Raw genomic sequence first — 19,842 nt, forward strand, 5'->3', positions numbered from 1 at the left:
CAGAGAAATCCCATGAATACAGAGGGGTCGGTCTGTGTGTCTGTCCCTCTAGAGCAAAGCCTGGAGTTTTCTCATTAAAGCCATTCATCCTCTCTGGCAACTATCTGTGCTAGTGCCTTTTCAGCTGAACATTTTCTTCCAACCCTGTCAATAGTGTGTGTGGTCTACTGTCTTGTTTTTTTCCCCCCAAACTCACAGTCTCTCTCACACACTGTCTTTTTCCAAACCCCTCCTCCCTAAATAAATACAAACACAGACACACACAGACACACACACACACACACACACACACACACACACACTGAAACAAGTAAACACACTAAGAGCAGTGTCACAGAGCCCCATCACCAGGCTGCTAAATTATTCAACAGTCCCTCACAGCCAATTTTGCACATAAGAGAAAGTAAAAGGTGAAGAGCAGGAGGTTTATCTGTGGGCACGTCTGGCTGGGAGCTGTAGGATCAACAGGTTACAACCACACACACAACAAAGAAAGAAGTAGAGATGACGAGCAGGAGAAGAAAGCATTTAACTACAAAAGCTCAGTATTGAAGCTGTATTAATGAAAACAAGAACAGCAATTTAATGCATTTAATTGGCAATTTAAAATGTTGCCTCTCTCTCAGAAATATATGGAAGGTGGTGAGACCACCATTTTCATTGGAATAGGTTTTGTTCTGAACAGATTTCTGGTTTTAAACTTATTCAATCCTAACTGAACAATTCTAAAGTTTGCACCAAAAAAGTAAAGAACCACCCCAGCTGCTTTAAAAAAAATCCAAGCAAGAGTTAGAAGTTCTGTTTTTATTTTTAATTCCCAACAGAATAAAACATATTTCTAAATGTAAACTGCAGCACAGGATTTTCAGTTGTTTTTTTTATCTGACAGCTGCATTCACCACTGTTATCTTGATAGTTTTAAATGATAACTATGCCATACTGTGAAATATCTGCATAGATAATCTAGAGTTCAATAGTTAATTTTCCCCTTAATGAGGAAAAATATACACAGAAAATCTGATCTCAATACGGTAATAAAAACTTATTAAAGTATCAGAAAATATGTGTGAGAGCTCAGGTAGTATATGCACATTTCTACAAGTGGATAACATAACATTCAGAGGAATGGAAAATTAGGACCAAAATTTGTGACTGCTATGAGGGTAGGGTGACTGCTCCTATAATGCAATGGCCTTGTAAATATTTTACACCTAGACAGACATTCATTTCATAGTTGTGGTGCTTTTTGGCCAGTGTAGGCAACAGCAAATCAGTGTACTTGACTTCTTTATGGCACTTTTATGTTTGTCAGACATTCGGTTTGTCTGAGGATCCCACATCAAATATTTCCATGTAAATATTTTATCTACAAACTAAATCAGAACATCTGACAACTACTCACCTCACACTGGCTTTAAAAAACTGAACAGGCAGGAAGCTATAGCACGTTTTGTTTGTTTGTTTGTTTTTTGCGAGAACAAATTGCATCTTCCTTTGCAACAGTTTAAGTAAAGGTTTCTATTTACAGTTCAAATAAACAAAACTGATATGAAAAAAGCAAAGGGATTAAAGAGGTTAAAGATGGGCTATTAAAAGAATTGAGAACAAAAAAAGAAGGACAGGGAAGCATGCAGTCAACAAGGCCAACAAAGCACGAGACAACAGAGTTATTGAACTTTGACATCAAACACAGACACACCTTTGTTCCACTTTAAGGTGGATGAAAACATAACAGGATTTTTATTACTCTTTTCTACACATACAGACAGTGCCAGAGAATGAAGACTGTGTTTTGATATTTATGTTTTTTGAAGTAAAAATCTTCAGCACTTTCAACTTTGTTGTAATTTAATATTGATTTTGGTGTTTAATAAAGTATAGGCTCTAAAATTTTAACTAAAGAGAATAAATCTGTTTCTTTAACTGTTAAGATTCAGTATTAACACAGACATATGTCAAAATATAACCTTTTAGGAACTGGTATTACCATAACCAGTATAAAAATATTTTGAATCTTACCTAATCTCAGAAACAGTTAAGCTCCAGTGTGCTATTTTATGACCCTTACAGCTGCGTCATGGCAGCTTTCTGTTGTATATTTTATCTTCTATGACGTGCCTGCAATTAAAACATGTCTAAATGTGGGAGGTCCATGTTTATGTAATTCCTTTTCTCCTGGGCAATCATTTTGGTCAAACTCTATTTTTTTGAAAACCCTCGTAGGCCCTGCACAGGATCAGTTCATTATTTTAAAAGCACGACTCCACCAGCGCCACCTCCTCTAAGCTGACTCACTGAACAAACACCAACATGCACATGTTGGATTTATGCAAATTATATCCAAAACATTCAATTAATCTGAAGCGGTTTGCAGGGTTTGCGCGCACCTTAGCAACAATGACTTACTCATGGTCCCCAGGAGAACGTGATGTTAATAAATAAATATAAATACAACCATAAAATAATACTTGAATTAGCCCCAGGGCTCACACTAACCTAGATATTCTCTTTTTAGTTTGGACAAAATTTGTACGCTGGCTTTGGGCTGTGTGTCAGTATGAGTATGTACAGTATGAGTCAGTAAAAGTACACTTTCCTGTATGTGTATACAGACAGAGGCAATATGTGCTAATAATGGGTCTTTTGATTAAAATGAGAGAAAGACTGATGGCAGATATTAAGAGAGGATAAAAGAGGTCTCTGTCTCTAGAGCTCATAATAATGTTTGGTCTTAGTGAAGTAACTGGTGAAATGAAAGTAATTGCATCCTTCTTCAGAAATGAAGAAGCCTCTTGGATGAGAGGTGAAACCATTTTTGCAAACCTAAAGTCCATTTGGCTTCTTTTGTAAAGCTCTTAAGACTAATTGCATCTTTATTTGATGGACTGTATTCATCTATGTTTTTACACAGCATTTTGTCTTGAGACCCCTTCAAACAAAACACATTTTAAAAATGTCTCCAAATTATGATTAATTCAAGAACTCTACGACTTGATAACTGTACCTTTGTGGTCTGAAGTCACAAGTGACTTAATTTATGGCCCAGAGTAATTAGAAAAATGTGCCTCTCAAAAGTATTTGTTTTTCTTTTTTAATTGGCACTTTCCAGACACTAAACAACACAGATCAAATTCCTTTAAAACACCATTGCCTTTTAGGGAAGTTTCAAAAACATCACAAGAGTGAAAGCACAGATGGTATTAAAATGACTGCATCACTTTAAAACTGAAATAAACAACTTTTCACTGATGGGATTAGTTACACCTGTGTTTTTCTTGCTGTGAAGTGTTAGGATGTCCAGGAACAGATAAACAGACAACAGCTGTAGTCCAAAACAGTTTCTCCACAAAATTACCATTAGTAGATTGTTGATGAAGCCCTTTATCATTTGCAAATCCTTTCATTTTATCTTTTACTTAGACACTTTTATCTCTTTTAATATGCTTTGTCAGTTGTCTTATATAATTAACTTTACAATTATGTGAACTGAAAAGATTATTTGGTTTGCCTCAGAAGCATTTATATTTTTGTATGAAACTCCTGAGGGTGGAGAGCTGCATCGATCAACTGACAAAGTCCTCCAGCAGCTCTTGTAACTATAATGGGAGCAAAGGATAAAGTAAGGTGACATCATTACAAAGTGTGGAGTGGGAGTGGTGCTTAAGGTGAACCAATGGCTTGGGCAAAACATTTGACTGTAACATGAGTCTTCTTTCAATCCTGGCAATAATTGTTCAAGTTCAAAGCATGTTTAAGTTCCATAACAGTAAGGTCAAGGCACAGACAGATGATCGCATCCTGCTGGGGGCATCAGATCAGAAAACAGTTCACTATGTAGCCCAAAAGGGCATGGACTAACAATGGCTTGGTAAGAAGAAAGGGATGGGAATTCATACAAAAGAAAACAAAAACAAATAACACTTATGTCAGCCTACTTGTTGTTGCAAGAGATGTGGATTCCTGCTTAATAAGATTTATGATTTAAGTTCTTTTTCCTTTACTGAGCCATATTTGATTCATGTTGTTAGACAGTTTACAAACAGCAGAAGTCAAAACTCTGTCATAGGTCTTAAATCAAGAATGCTATCCTTTCATTGTTTTGTTTTGTTTAATGGATTTCTGTATCCTGAAATGATCTTCCACTCAATTACATATCAAGATACCAGCATTTTGCAAAACATTTTGCTTCATCTTCAAATTTGTTATGACCTGCTCAGGTGATAGTCCAGCTAGCTAATGGGCCTGCACTATAGATATTAATGACAGGGTTGGGTGACTGAGGCCAGTCAAACAGAGCAACAAGGTGTAACCTGCAATCATCATCCCACAGACAAGCCTAATTTAATCCGTAAAACTCAATTGTGTGTCACCAAGTTTAGAGTATTTGTCAGACTCTGTCTACAGACTGTCAGGTGATGACACCTACTTCCAACTAACAAGCACAATCATAGCTCTCTAACCCCAGCAAATTACTTTTTAAAATTTTTAAGGTATTAGTGTCTTTGCATCTTTTACAGTTTTACAATGGAAAAAACCCATCTACGGCCATATTAATAGCTATAATTACCTGGTTGGAATATTCTAAATCTTAATATTGCAAACATTAAATTTTCTACAGTAAAACAGAAGCTACAACATTTTTAGCAGCTTCTAAATAAGCAATCAAAACTTTTACATCATTTATGTTTTGAAATTTAAACACTAAATTGATTTATAGATTTTCACAGGCAAATGTATAATGTGGTAAGTGAGGGTAAGCATAATTTGAGAAAAAAAATCCTTCCACATGGGCAACCTGTAATTTCTATGGTTTTGATTCACCTAAGACAGGTCCAAGCAAAAAGCCCGAAGACAACCATAAAAAAGGGTATGGAATGATTGCATGCTATGCCAAGGATGATGGCATTTGGTTTTGAACCACACTGAATCAAAATTTGAACTGGTTCTTCTTCTGCACATGCTCCATTCCTCTCCCTAGTTTCAAAAAAATTGTTTTTATTGTAATCTTTTAATGTATTCTTGCTCATACAAATAGATTGACAAACACATAACTGTATACATATATCTGCCCTGTATCTCACCTTGAAACAAAAAAAGCATGTATTTCAGACGATTTCCACTTCACTAGGCCTCTACTGCTTTTGAATGCTTTAACAAAAGTGGCATAACCAAAAAACTACAGTCACATGAGCAGAGCAAATTATTCTTTCAGAGTATAGTATGAAGGACATTTACTGTAATGATGTCATGACTAAATATATACCCATAGTTTGCCTATGATAATGGGTGGGTGAAAGGCAAATCATGGGGCCCAGCACGTTGATATTTTTCCACCATGTTTTCACACCTAAAGAAATCAACTGAACCAAGACCCATAGTTTTCAATTTACACAAGTCGAAAATGATATTACAGTTACTGTGTGAAATGCTTAAAATGTTCATTTTAAAAGCCATTTCTGGTGCTAATGTAGTTTAGGTAAGAAAATAGGAAAGTAACAAATTTACTTTGAAGTAAAACCAGGGCTTTGTGTGTCTTTAAATCATTAGGGGAAAAATCCCTTTTTTGATTCACAAAAAAAGGAAAACAATTAGGCGTAAATGCCTTTTGGTCAAAGAGGTCTCAGCATTCAGGTACCAAGCTGTTACTGGCACTCTGTGACACACTGGACTGCTTTTGGTTGTAAACTGGTATAAACGTGTGTAACATCCACCGCCATTGGGCATATCTATGCAGGCTCAGCTGGGGCTGGATGACTAGATAGGCCATATCGACTAGGCAATAACCATGGGACTGTTTATGACACTATCAATTCTCAACTGTATTGATTTTCATTGTGGTTGAAAAAAATATTCTTCCGTTCCACACATAAACACACAAGAGCTGTGGATAGTTGCTCAGGTGGTAGAGTGGATTGTCCACTAATTATTTGATACCCAGCTCCTTTACATGCCAATGGGCAAGATACTGAACTCAAGATTGCTCCAAATAGCAAACCAGAACCTTTCTCTGTTGTCAGTAATGTGTTTCAGTGTTTCAATGAGCAGTCAATAAAGTACTTTCCAGCACTACTAAGGCTAAAATGAAATACATAATTTGCCTTCTGTTGAATACCCCCCCCCCATCAAGTTTTTCAGATGGGCTGTATTGTTGCATAATTCCAATAAAAAATTAAAAAATAAAACTAAGAAAAAACACACCCACAGCACAAACACAGAGGAGATATCCAGTTCACTTAGGCAATAAGGCCTTACAGACGCCATTAATATTTAAAGGAATATGATTTGAATTCTTTACTTAAAACATGACATGGCAAGTACTGATAACTGAGGAATTTTACACACTACTGTACTCATCAATTTTAAGTTCTTCAGAGACTTGAACACTCTTTGCTCTTTGAGTCTCTTAGCAATAGCCTTCACTAGGCATGTCCTTGAGACCACAGTAACAAGTGGTAGTGGTCAGATGCCCACACCAGACAGTGAATCATCCAACTGCTGTAGCCCCATTCTGCTTTCCCAAAAGGCCATGCAAAATGCATGAGCTTGAACGTATGAGAAAATGCTCACACACAAACACTTTGTACATAAACACAGTCACACAAGAATACACAGTCACTACATGAAAGTATAGTCACTGAGGAAGGTGCACAAAAACACACAGACAGGGATTTTAACTTGTGGAAGTACACATCAGCTGATCTAGTTTTAAATGTGCGCATGCACATGTATAGTGAGGGGCTGAGTTGAGTGAAGTGCTACTCTAAAGCCCAACAGGATTTTCCAATCAAGCAGCAGAAAGATTAATAGAGGCCTACTGCATGCTTTATGGTGAAAGCCGTGCAAAAGAGAAGTCATTAGACTGAGTAGGACATGTAGCCGCTACTTGCTGAGTTTTGTTCATAATGAAATTTTAATAAGAGCAAAATTTAATAGGCAAGTTGAGCTGCCATTAGCTGGGAATGACTGGAGCTCCAGTGCCATCATTGGAACTCAAACTACTACGGTCTTTGCATATGAGCATTTGCCTCCAACAGGGTGAGTGAATCAGATTTCCCTAAATTCTGTAATCTGGTGCAAGAGACTTAGAACAAAGATTCAGATTCCTTGCCTGGAGAAGTATCTTAATCTTTTCAGTGGCCTTCTTTTCTTAATCTGCGGAGCAAGGTTTGTCGAATTCAGAGCAATACTGCCTTCTTTTCAGACAAAGCCAAAGCAATGAACATGAGTCTACACTAAATCTCACAGCTCAGTGAATGGATTCCATTTAAGACTCCTATGTGGGACAGATGAGACACTCTTTCTGACTTTCTTGAAGGCCGTGTTCTTGGAGGAATAGCGATGATGTCATGCAGTCTTTTGTTGAGGCCTCATGGGATGTTGCATATCACAGTTATACATTAATGGGTAGGCCTCCCAAAGATGTCAGCCTTATAATAGACTGAATAAAGCCGTCCTGCAAGCGCTAGCGTACCACTGCCGTTAACCGTGAAAAAACCAAAATAATGATTAAAAAAAAAAATTTATAAGGAGTAGGGCCATAAGAGGTGTGTGTCAAAGCCTGCATGTTGTTCTAGACAAACACAACAAACTTTGCTTGCTCATGTCACAGTGCCTCAACTGATTTAGTTTTATGTTAATGAGAATCAAAGGGAACATGTATTTTTCTTGATTGATAATCTGTCAAAAGTATGTCTCAGTGCATACAACACATCAGGAGAAACAGAACCTATAACCTTTTTTTCTTTACTCTGCCTTTTAAAAAGAAAAGACAGCATGCTAAAGTAAAATGAAAGAGAAAGATGAAGGGAGGAAATTAAGCAGAGGAAACCCCAAAAAGGAAACATGCATCTAGGCCACTGAGTCATTTCCCGTGTGTTTTGCTTTTTCCTCTTCTTTTTTCAAATATACACTGACAGTATAAATTATGTACATCATCATTGGAGTTTACACAGAGTGGGAGAGGGCCCATGGGTTTTAAGCTTTAGGATTTCAGCTTTTATCCCCTGTAAAGTCTGCCTGCAATTAATCTGGGAATTAATTCAGGTTCAGAACTTAGCCTCCCCCTTTCCTCTTTTAGATCTTTACTGATTCATCCAAGCCTCTTTTACTCACACTCAAAAAAAAACAACAAAAAAAAAAAAACCGACATGGGGAATAAATGTGATATCTTCCCCATGGAGGCCAGATTTTACCCATACAAATAACTTAAAGGTAGCACCAATGTTATAGAGAATTTTATTTAAAAAGTTAATGATTTGTATTTTTATGCCATATCGTGATGAGGATGGTTCTGCATATATGTGCATCTATTAAGGAGATGTGGTTGGTCTGGTCAATTATGAAGAGAAATAAAAAATAAGAAATTACGTAACACTTCCTGCTGCACTTAAATGGAACATGGTTCAGTGATCCAGCTGCAACAAGTGCTACCAGTAAACATTCTAAGTCGAGATTTTATGAAGTGCCTCGCAGTATTCAAGACTCAACAAGGTAGATGAGATCAGGAGTACAACCAGAACCATGCTCAACAGTTTCATCAACATTCACACGGTTCTGCACTTTGATTCTGTTCCCCAGGGCCAGAATGGCAGTGCTAAGTTTAACTATAATGACCTAAGCCATCCGAGGGAGGAGATTCATTGCAAAAGTCCTAATCTGTTGTATGTATTATTGTGCCAGTGCATGCCCACTCCAAGCTATTTCTATGTGGCTTTTTTGGCCACACCAGCAAAATTATGACTCCTAATTTGCCCTACATGCCAGAATTGAGTCCAAGTATATTTGTTCTGATTTTTACATAAATTATGTCCACTTATTTCTTTTCAGCTGTCTCTCAGAAATGAAACGACTGCCATTTTGCTGTTCTCAGTTTCACTTTGTATCTCCTCTTCTTGGAGGTGCAGGCACACACAAACACACATAGTGTAACAGTGTGCAGAGGAGAGCAACAAAAAAGCAGTCAGATACTCATCACAATAGGGGGCATCAGGTGACTCATAGCCTGTAAAAGCTACCCAGTGTTTTTTTTGTTTTTTTTTAAAGGCTAAAGGTGTTAACAATCTTTTCACGCTTGTGTTTCATGTTCAAACAGTAAGGTTGGAAATGAAATGTAAAAGGGGGAAAGGTGTGGATATATAGGCAGCACGGTGGCACGGTGGTTAGCACTGTTGCCGCACAGCAAGAAGGTCCTGAGTTCAATTCCACCATCAGGCCGGGGTCTTTCTGTGTGGAGTTTGCATGTTCTCCCCGTGTTTGCGTGGGTTCTCTCCGGGTACTCCGGCTTCCTCCCACCGTCCAAAGACATGCAGCTTGTGGGGATAGGTTAATTGATTAATCCAAATTGTCACTAGGTGTGAATGTGTGAGTGAATGTGAGTGTGAATGGTTGTCTGTCCCTGTGTGTTAGCCCTGCAACAGACTGGCGACCTGTCCAGGGTGTACCCCGCCTTTCGCCCTATGACAGCTGGGATAGGCTCCAGCGCCCCCCGCGACCCTGAAAAGGATAAGCGGAAGCGAATGGATGGATGGATGGATGGTGTGGCTATATATTCCAGTCTGAGATGGTCATGCTCTAGAGCAGTACTCAGTGGTCCTGAATTTTGTATATAGCACTTCTAAACTTTTATTTTCCGAAGTTATATCTAGAAAAAAAAGGAAATTCTCCTTTGATTGATGAATTATTTTAACAACTAATGTATTATTAAAATGTTTTTATCATTTAATTTTATGCCCACAGATTTAGTTTTAATTAGCTGTTAACTGACAATCAGGTAGTTCTCGCAGCAAGATCTGTAATACTAACAATCTCAATTTCATTGTACTTTTTATGTGATCCATTATTAGAACCAGATGGAAAAAGCTAAAAACCATTGTGTGCAGCCTAGCTGTATGCAACTATCACAATCACAATTTTGAAGGTATTCAGCCTCATTTCCTGCTCCAGGACACATGTAGAAAAATAGCAGTGCTAGACAGATTTTAAGAACAGTGTCATTAATCAGTAAATCACCCTGAGCTTTTTTTTTGTAATTATCCTGGTGTTTTCCCATCATTTCTAGCTTTGACTGGTAGTCCAGGTTGCTGCTCCTGGTGGGACCTATTAAGTTCTTCAACGCCTCTGGCACCATGTCACTTTGGAATTGGTAAAGTCTTACTATCCCTGCATCTCTGCTTTAATTGTGCACTGTGATATCACTGGTACACACTGATAGAAGGTCATGAACCATGTGGTCAACAAAACTCTACAGTTCTTTATGTGTTGCCAAATCAATAATTAATCATGTGCGTTTTTGTATTGCAAATATTTTTTGGTACAGGGAAGTGGCATAAATAAATAACAGGAACATTTTGTAACAAATAGCCAAATATATCACAGTCAGAGAAAGGATGTTTTCATGTTAGAAGAGGAATAAAAAGGAGTGGCAGACCAACAGAAGCTTTTAGACTTGATGAATATCAAGTACTGACCAATGCAGTGCCTGCAGCTGGTTCTCTGTTTCATTTATTATCAGAGCAGTCATGTGTAATGGAGTACCAATGCTCAGCACAGCTCATTTAATTTCTCTATACAATGAACAGTTTGAAAGCTAATCAATGAATAACTTCTTAATTATACTGTGTATTATAATAATCACAACTTAAACAAGCAACTTGAAGCTTGGCATCTAATCCAGCAGTAATATTGGCTTGATACTTCATTCTAAATTGTTTATGAAAGCACAATAGGCTTTCCTATCTGACATGGCTCCTGTATCATACCAGGAAACAATAGCTGGACGCGGGTCAGGCTGGCTACCGTCTATGACAACCCAGTGAGGGTGTGTGCATGTCGGCTTCTTTGATACCCTCTTGGCCTAACAATGCAAGTACTTCCTATCTCGCAGTCTGGGACGATATCATCCTTGCAATTATGCTAAGGTTTGCAGCCTTCTGGGTCATGATGAGAGCCTGTGTGTGAGAGAGTGAGTGAGTAAACTATAATGACTGAGGGAAGCAGTGGGGCTGGGTGTTGACTGGTAAGTCGCAGTGTAATTGGACAATTGTTCAGTTTAACCCCAGGCTCTCAGGGTTCATAAAGGCATCAAAAGCTCTCCTGGTAAATACTATTAAGCAAGAAAGGGGTGGCTGAAGTACTTACTTTGGCTGGCCTTACATTTTTTTCCATGAGAAACTCCTATGTTCCTCATTCATTATGACACACAACAGTCCGGTTGATGAATACAGAGATAACACAAAAAGCTTGGCTGGAAAGTAGCAACTATGGGAAGAGACGCAAGTGCAAGAGAAATTCAGTGTTGTTTCTTAGTCCAACCTCCATGCCTTGTTTGTCCTAATGTTTTCTTGCCTTTTAAAGAAGTGCCTGTGAAAGAAGCCAGGCTGAAATACAGAGTTAGCTAAAAATGAAAAATAAAACTCACATTTATCTTGATACACTGCTGGCTGGTGACAGCACGGTACAATCTCCCCCAGCTTCATCAGAAACAAATCTCCACTTGCCCCAATGGAGGCTGTCCAGTCACAGTATTAGAGCTGCACAGAGCTTGGGCAGAGGCCTAGATTCCCTTGGGACCAGGGCGTTTTTGGCATGCACTTTGGTAGCTCACATGATGAGAAGTTATCAAACATTCACATCATGTTAGGTAGCACTACTGATCCTAGATGCCCTATAGATCTTTCAGAAGTGCTATGGAATAAAAGCTATTATAATGGTCACTGCTGGTCACTGTTGACCACAGCATCCACAATTTTGCCAACATGAAGGTTCTGAACCTTCACACCAATGAAAAGTGCTCTGAAATAAATGAATGAAGTTTTGAGACATGTTAGCAAAAGTGCTGAGTGAAAAATTATGGTGAATAACTGTGTGACACAAAAGCGCTTTGAGCAGCCAAAGGAAGCTCCCAAAATAGATGTGGTGCGGTGCATTACCTCACCCCCACTCACATCAGTAAATGTGTCCATCACATTCATGCATCCTAAGCCCTGCTGACATGCCCCACTCTATGAAGCTCACAGTGCATACTAGAGTTTCCCCAGTTGGCTTGCATGCAGGGGAGAGTCAGCAGAACAGAGGCAAATGGTAGGCCTATGACATGACACTTTCAATTTTTTAAAGACCCATATTACAGTGAACCATGTAGTTCTAAAAATAGTCCAGTCTGAGTCTTTTCCGCCATTCTGCCAGGCTAAATTAAGCCTTAGGCCCAGGAGGGGTAGTGGTGGGCAGAGATAAGACAAGTCAGCCATCAGCATTGGTAATGTCTCTTTGGGTGATGGTGATGGCTCCTCATAATTCCTCAGCACTTCAACTTGGCCTAGTCATAGAAGAGCAGGGATAGGCTTGCACATTTCACGAAAAAAAAAAAAAAAAAAAAAGGGAGACAGATGTAGTTGGACATAATAGGGGTTGAAAAGAGGGTGGGTAGGGGGGCCTACTCATGGTCACAGCTGCAACCTCGCCAGGGGATTGGATGCGCACTTCTAATAAAGCTCTGTAATCAAGTCACTCGTGCTAACCTCCCACACCCACAGAGGCTAACTTGCCAAAATGCCTATCTTGTGACACAATTTGAAAAAAACAAACAAAAAAAACAATGAAGGAAACAATGGACATGTAGTACATTAGGAAGAATGACGTATTTAACAACCAATATGTGGTGCATAATAGTATGCAGCACATACATTATTGTGCTCAGTGAAGAAATTGAGCCAGATGCTACACTAGTGAAAAGCCTATAAAATCCAATAGGAATTTCCAGATGAATAAGCACACACATACTTAGATCAGAACTGCTGCAATAATTACCTTTTTAGGTGTGCAATATTTTCATTGTGAAAACTTCAGTGGGCGACAGCTGAATACTTCTGCTCAAGATCTAAAGTGGTTGGTCTGACTAATACAGTTTTCAGCTGTGCAAGGTGGCAAGTAAACAGCAGAAGTGGCACACTCACTGGGGAGGCATTTGTTGATGAGACATCTGCTGGGCCGTGGCTTCCCCCCCTCTGAGACAGCTTTCAGTAGACCAAGGCCATGACTCAGGTCTGCACCAGCTGCTGGGCCTTGACTAGATCCATTTCACATTTTTCCCCATGATGGTCAGTGGTGCAAATACGCCATTGCCATAAAAATCCAGAAGTGATGCCGATAAAAGAAACTATGAGCTGGACATGAATCAACAGATGGTTTATAAAAAGGGCATTTGCTTTGAGGAACTAACCATCTTCACATTTAATTAAATAGACACTCTTAGTTGGACACAAACGCTGCTTTAATGCACACCAAAAGAAGATTTAGGAACGCACCCACTGTGAACATGCACACGTGTACCGTAGGTAGTTCTGACTGGCTAATCAAACAAAGTGCTTCTATAGATTAATCCTGCTAACACATATCTGTGCTGGTACTCTCTCTTGCTGGCTTCACAAGACTATGATCTTGCAGCAGTACAGAGTTTTGCTGTCAACTGAAATCATCATTAAAAGCAGTACGCATGAACACATCAGTGGTGGGGGTAGAAACGGCATAATTCTCCTTACTATCTGAGACAACATTCCTGTATCAGACATCCTAAACCAGATCACTGCATAACATTAAGCCTGACAGAAGCCCTTTAATATTGATGTGCCCTGCCACTGTAGCATAAACCACCAAACTGCTGTGGCACTGGATAACTGACAATTCTGTAATATAGGTTTCAAAAGTCAGCCTTTCATCATGTGAAAGGAAAAAGCTTTTCACTTCAACAGGTTTCACCTAGAAGCAAATTCAGCTCTTTCTCATTGAGGGGTTAAATTGTTGTAAAATATCACAATTGCTGTTTCAAATATGTGGATATGACAATGCCAATAACCTTATTACATAATTGTTTCCAAACTGTAAGAGGCCTACCAGTAGGCTTGTCTAGGTTTTTCAAAAGAACAGGTCAACTCGATAACTTTAACATTCACATAGGGGGACTGGGAGTTTAATTTCTCGATTATAGCTGATACAGTTAAACACTTCCCATTGATAAGTTTTTGGGTTGTTTTTAAAAAAAAATCCCATCTTGTGTAAAGCTAGTAGAGGGCTTCAGTGGCTTCTAGTTTCTCTGAAATAAAACAAATCAGGATTTCACTGAGACAGACAGAGATTGCATTAGACGCTGCAGCATATTACAAGACCTATAAAGGGCACATAGAGGTCAGGACAACTGTTATAACTAATGTAGTCTGTTTTATAAGATGGCAGTATCTGTTGTACAGATAATCTGCTGCAGCCCATTGTACATCCCAATGACATGTGGACAGACCCAGAAGAAGCAAGCCCCGTCTGTCATAAAAGACTGGGAACTGTGGTTTCCATTCTGCTGAGTCCATTTCCTCTTTGTGACATTAATGCAATAATTTGAAGATCCCAACAGAATAAATTCTCTCATTAGGATAAGGGATTTGGCTATGGAGTAGAACAACAGAGTCAGAGCACACTAAGCCATCATATCTCTCACTCTCTCTCTCCAGCATGTTGAATCCTTGCAGGTTTGAATTAGATTACTAATTTTGAGGCTGTCCTTCCCCACTGTTCTATTTCATGATGCCTTGCCTTCTTGAAAGCACTAACTGATTTCCTGAATTCATGAGAATACAGACACACACACGCGCACACACGCACCTCTGTCTCCTCTACATCTGTGCACTGAGTATTTGTTTAAATAGTTTAGATTAAATTTAAAAAATTAAACAATTAAAAAAATTAACAAGATAAAAACAAATAAACATGCAAACAAACAAACAGGAAAACACTCATTTTGTTAATATACAAGGTAATTTATACCCAAACAACTTTTCTTTTTTTTTTAACATTAAAGACAAAACATTCTGTGAACATTGTAAAAATGGGTATAGGATGGCTGTTGCTCACTTCACACTGATTTCCTATTAGATTTTAATATATGTGTTATTCTATCTAGTGGAAGAATTGACATTATTTATCTTATCCTGTGGGTAATATTTGGTTTTTTCCCCCACCCAAAAAACACGTCACAATTAGCTCTTTGGCATTCAAACAACTGAGGTTCATTAATTGTTCTTCATTTTAATTGCAGTCGTGTCCTCCTGGCTACAAACAGAAAAAAAAAAGCTTGAGGTTTAGTGGAATTTCTTTTGAAATCATTTTAGCATATATCACTCCGACCCATTCCAAAAATGTTTTAATCTTTCTACACTGTCACAGTAAAAGCACTTCTTGAGCCTCTTTTAGTGCTTACATAGATCCCTTTTCACTTTGTGGTTTGATCTGAAATGTGAACTAAAATACTATGTCCATCATTATCTGTGCACCATTATGCTACATGTACCTTTAACATCTAGTCTATGTTGTGACTGGGATCGAAACATTCAGAGAAAATGGCACAATCAAAATCATAAAAGGAGATACCAATAAGGAAGTGTGACACTTTCTGTTCCCTATGTCAGTGGAACTGCGATTGGGTGGTCGATGAACCGATTAGATGTGAATGATGTGAAAAACGGACAAAACACACTTGCACAACAGTGACGTATTTGCCCTTTGAACAAAACCGAAGTAGGGCAGAGAAACTCGGACATAGCACAGAAAGACAAACTTGACAGATGTTATAAAGGGGAACTGACATCAGTTTTACAATACTCACTTAACATTATCTCAAGATGAGTAAACCACTGTGTAAAACTACAGTGTGCAAAATTGATTCACACAGGGTTTTCATCTACAGTGCATCATTCCTAAGCTAAATGACATAACAGAAAAAAAAAGAAAAAAAATACTACAAATCGATGTGAATGGCATGCAGGTGCAGTGTCATAATACAGGATTAAATTCCCGCGATCCATGCCTGAAATTGAGTGGGCAGGCTTCTTAACATAAATCTTTACAAATGACACAGTTTAGCAGTCAAACACGGGTCTGCTTCCTCTCACTCATGCGCTCTACACACAAGAGATGACATCATATTGGGTCAGCTTGGGTTTTAGTGCTCAGCTTGCTATCTACATCTGCCATTTCGAGCGCGCCGTATTAGCCTACATTTACTTTTAACTACTGCCCATTTAATGGAGCACCGTCTCGTGTGCAGGTGAAGATGTCCGGTACAATTCAAGCCATGAATGACTTATATAATAAAACAATGAATGACGTACCGTTGTTGTCTTTGCATTAAATTAGTGCAGTCTAATCCTACAATCTAAATCCTAAACCCCCCACAAAAGCAGAACAAAACAGGGTGTGCAGATCATGATCGCCTGTGTAAAAAGGCTTCAGATAGACGTAGTAAAAGTATGCGTAGTGTCATGCATAGTGGACGTTACACTGTCTCAACCGAAAGCCATTGTGACCGTGCGTTGATAGTAAAAGCTCACTCACAACAATGTGCAATGGAAGGTACCACAGTCATTTTGGACGTGACAGATTCAAACGGACTGACACTCACACTGCGTGAGACTGCTAAAATAACACCATGGACAAGTTTATACACCACCCAGCCACCTTGTCTGTTGCAAAAAAAAAAACCCCAAACGTTCACTTCACTACAAGCTGTCATTCGTTTTCTCAGCATACTCACCCCCCGAGGAACAAACCAAACAGCAAAGCTTCTTCTTCGTCAGTTCACAGCGTAAAAAAATACCCACAATTCAGCCTAGGCTTTAAAAAGGTGCAATAACGAGCAAACGTGCACACTTCGTTAAAGCCGTTAAAAACCAAACCTACGCACTTAACTCCAGCGAGCTGATGCTTGTCTCAGTACTCACCACCTCTGAGTTGCGTTCAAACAACAAGCCGAACAACGTCGAAAACAGGCGATGATAGTCATTACCAACTTCAGGTGCAACCTAATCGACACTACTACTCCTTTGTATCCACTTTTACCGCTTTGACATTTAGCTACAGTAGCTCAGCCGTTGAGCCAAGAGGAAGTGTCATTTTCAGTTCTCAGCGCGCGAGGCTTTTAGCACGAGCTGTTAACCGTTACAGTGGATGGGGTCAAACGTTGACAGCAGCTCAACAGCAGAGTGAAAAAACTACTCACCTTTTGTAAAATTCGTCCTTGGTGAAAACCGTACGCAGTTCAGGGTTATTTTGTCCGACTCTAGAGATTTCGCTGTGACTTCTCGAAGTGCTGTCAGTTGGTCTAGACTTCCTGAATGACGGAGCAGCAGGAGCACAACCCCTAGCCCGTGTTTGACAGCCACTCTGACAGACAGGCGGAAATAAAGTTGTCTCGTGTTGGGAACCGACCGCTGGAGGATGTGCGCTCTGCGCGCTTGGTATTTTCCACATAATATATATCTGACTGATTGTTTTGCGTGTACTTTATGCTCAGTTGTTTTGTCCGAATTCAATACAAATTTTTAAAGTATGAATCATTCTTACAGTGGCGCAGCATTCAAAAATAAAGATATTAATAAAGAATTTATTAAAAGTGAACGACCAACGATCCTTTACCCAATTTCCTTTGCAAATCATTAAAGATGCATGGACTGAGTCATCCCGATTCTGTTGCAACTTCAGAGATGGCAAGCCAGCTAGTCTGCTAAATATGCTCAGTACGATGATGCCACCTGCTGTTGTACTTTGGAAGTTTAACTGTAAAATTATTGAGTTTATTCTGCATCAGGGCCGTTTCCAGTAGTTTTTGCAATAGGATGGCCGGGGGAGCGGGGAGACCAATGAAAACCAGTGGAGGAGTAGGATGGGGCACAGGAAACCACAATATTTGATCCGAAACGAATACCGCGTATTCACTAGCAAGGACCTCAACCTCGGATGCAAATGAAGAATATTTGCTGATAATGATTACTGGCTCCTGGCCTAACAGATTCCACTGATACCTTTTGGATGACAAACAGAGGAAAAATGGGGAGGGAGTGTGCGGCGTGGAAATGAGGACATGTGTAGGCATAGATGTAAGGTGAGGAGAATGTCTGGATTGTAGTTTCACTCCTTAATATGATAATAAAAATGAACTCAAGTATTATAATTTTCAGGCTTATACAGACCTGTTTCCTAATACAGACATTATGCCAGAAGTGGCACTTGAGAGTATAAAAATCTAGATCTGTTTAAATTAATTCCATTCTACTGAATAGCTGTTTTGTAATGTGGAGAAACAAGTATTCAGACCATCAATAAAAAAAGTTGTATTCTTACTTATTTTCCCCAATAAATCAAAAGTTTTACTTTTGATTGTTTAAAAGGAACAGTGCATGTTAATGGACATCATATAGACATATAAAATGTAGACATGCCAGATTTTTTACCCAAAACTACTAATTTACATCATTACTACTTGGGCAGGTAACATGAAACTATGGAAAATACTGTAAAAATACAAACAGACCTGAAAACACAGATTGTAAAACAATACATCATGTTAAGTTAAAAGCAATCACAGATATGGTTTGCCATCAGCCATTGCTTGAGTTATGCCCTAAACATAGGATCTTTACAGTGTCTCTTTGTTGTAACTGGTAAACTATTTAAACATTTATTTCTCTTTTCTCTTCTATAAATGTGAAGTGCCTTTCTCTTCTAGAGGTAGGCCTAGTAACACTCCCAACATCAATTCTTTGTTAATAAATTCATTTTAAGGCAGAATTAATTTAATTAATGTAAATGTATTTAGCATTACTGCCTATTAGTGCAAGCAAAAGTGCTTGCAGAATCATATGCTTTGTAACACTCATTCACAATTAATGATTTATTATCGTGTCACTTTGGTGTTGATTAATTAATCATATTCTGCTGGGTAACTTTATCTACAGTAGATTTATGTTAGAAATCTGAAAATATAATAACTAACTCAAGCTTTAAAATACATTTTATGGAGTAAAAAATACACTATATGTATAAAAGTATTTGGGCACACCTCCTAATTGTTCTTAATTCAGATCATTTCAGTCCCATAGCCACAGGTCCACAAAACTCAAGCAGCCACACGGAGTACACACAATGGCACACCCTGCCTTTACAAATATTTGTGAAAGAATGGGTCATTCAGTAAATTTGAGCATGCCCCTGTGGGAAGTCCATTTGTGAATTTTCTTCCATTCATTTATACCACTAAATGGTGTTGTTGCAAAGCCACACTTGCCACAGTAACTCAGCCACACAGCGGTACACCATGTAAAGGTTACAAAGCAGGGTCACAAAGTGCTGAGGCACAGAGTTGCAACTGTCCCTTAGTATTAAAATCAAAACTGTGCATCAGGAATTTCGTGGTGCAGGTGGCCCAGTATTTTTGTCCATATAATGTATCATATTTGAATTCAAAATATACTGGAGTAGAGCGTCTCATGTTTTGATAAAGTTAAGTACCAAAGTGCATTACTGAAGTGCAAGCTGTCTTCGAGTAGAACTGGGCATTATATGATTAATAGTATTCTCGTCCACTGGCATCACTGGGATCACACTATCACTTTTTATGTCTGTCCAAGTACAACACTGAAGACACCACCTGATAAATTTGCTGTTAAAATGATAACATTTCACCAATTATTTGACAGAATTATTTCACTAATTTAGTCAAATTCATATCTAATGACCAAAAACAATGCCAAAATGATACCAAAATTAAGGATGTAAATGTCAACGTTAACCAAAAAACAAAAACTAATTTCCATAGACTGTCAATGAAAGATCGTTACTGAGCATATTCTGCTCATATAAAGTAAACTGCATTTTCCTAAAGTTTAGGTTTTCAACATAATACACTAAATACACCAAAAAAGGTTAATAGTAAACCATACGTTTTTGTTTCTTTGAATGCTTTTGTGATTTTTTTTGTTTTGTTTTATCTGTTTTTTTTTGTTGTTTTTTTTTAATAAAGCATGC

The 19,842-nt window shown here is 38.5% G+C and overlaps 1 protein-coding gene across 4 annotated transcripts in view; it reads right to left on the bottom strand.

Moving 5' to 3' along the window:
• Positions 1–17,320, bottom strand: part of taok3a (TAO kinase 3a) — a 64,474-nt gene extending 47,154 nt beyond the window's left edge. For 2 of the 4 annotated variants that reach the window (XM_026188222.1, XM_026188223.1), the window contains exon 1: positions 17,039–17,320. The gene's annotated coding sequence lies outside the window, so the exon portion shown is untranslated. The other 2 variants (XM_026188224.1, XM_026188225.1) reach the window with 2 other exon arrangements.
• Between the last annotated feature and the right edge of the window lie 2,522 nt (positions 17,321–19,842).

This window comes from Astatotilapia calliptera, chromosome 12 (genome assembly GCF_900246225.1).
Source record: "Astatotilapia calliptera chromosome 12, fAstCal1.2, whole genome shotgun sequence".
Lineage (NCBI taxonomy): Eukaryota > Metazoa > Chordata > Actinopteri > Cichliformes > Cichlidae > Astatotilapia > Astatotilapia calliptera.